The sequence below is a fragment of the Anopheles maculipalpis genome, assembly GCF_943734695.1.
Source record: "Anopheles maculipalpis chromosome X unlocalized genomic scaffold, idAnoMacuDA_375_x X_unloc_3, whole genome shotgun sequence".
Lineage (NCBI taxonomy): Eukaryota > Metazoa > Arthropoda > Insecta > Diptera > Culicidae > Anopheles > Anopheles maculipalpis.
In genome coordinates, this window is record NW_026060491.1 from 221,574 (window position 1) to 222,628 (window position 1,055).

Genomic DNA, 1,055 nt, shown 5'->3' on the forward strand with positions numbered 1-1,055 from the left:
AATGATTTTTTTGGATTTTTGTCAAAATGTACCCTTCACAACTTGGTACAAGTTATGAGACATGGGTACCGGTATGACCGACGGAAGATTTTTTGACAAAAATTTTTTTGACTCTAACTTTGAGTAAAACGGTCTCAGGATGCATTATTAATCATGAAAAGTGATCTCCGACAGTAAATAGTGAAAGTTACCCGACCATCAAAGTTGCATGGCGGTGCAGGAGACGAAAATCCAAGGTCGTCTAATGTAGGGACGTAAGACACGAAATCAAAATTTTGGCATAAAAGCTAAAATAATCATCAGACAGTGGTCATCCAAGGCATATAAGAGTCGTCTAACGATGCTGAATGCAATAAGCAATAGCGACTTTTTAATGATTTTTTTGGATTTTTGTCAAAATTTACCCTTCACAACTTGGTACAAGTTATGAGACATGGGTACCGGTATGACCGACGGAAGATTTTTTGACAAAAATTTTTTTGACTCTAACTTTGAGTAAAACGGTCTCAGGATGCATTATTAATCATGAAAAGTGATCTCCGACAGTAAATAGTGAAAGTTACCCGACCATCAAAGTTGCATGGCGGTGCAGGAGACGAAAATCCAAGGTCGTCTAATGTAGGGACGTAAGACACGAAATCAAAATTTTGGCATAAAAGCTAAAATAATCATCAGACAGTGGTCATCCAAGGCATATAAGAGTCGTCTAACGATGCTGAATGCAATAAGCAATAGCGACTTTTTAATGATTTTTTTGGATTTTTGTCAAAATTTACCCTTCACAACTTGGTACAAGTTATGAGACATGGGTACCGGTATGACCGACGGAAGATTTTTTGACAAAAATTTTTTTGACTCTAACTTTGAGTAAAACTGTGTCAGGATGCATTTTTAAGCATGAAAAGTGAACTCCGACGGTAAATAGCAAAAGTCACCCGACCCTCAAAGTTGTATGGCGATGTAGGAGAAAAAAATTCCGAGGTCGTTTAATTTTGGGATGGATAAAAATGGTCACTTGTGGTAAAGTGATGTTGTTCATTGGCTATAGTAAGAGG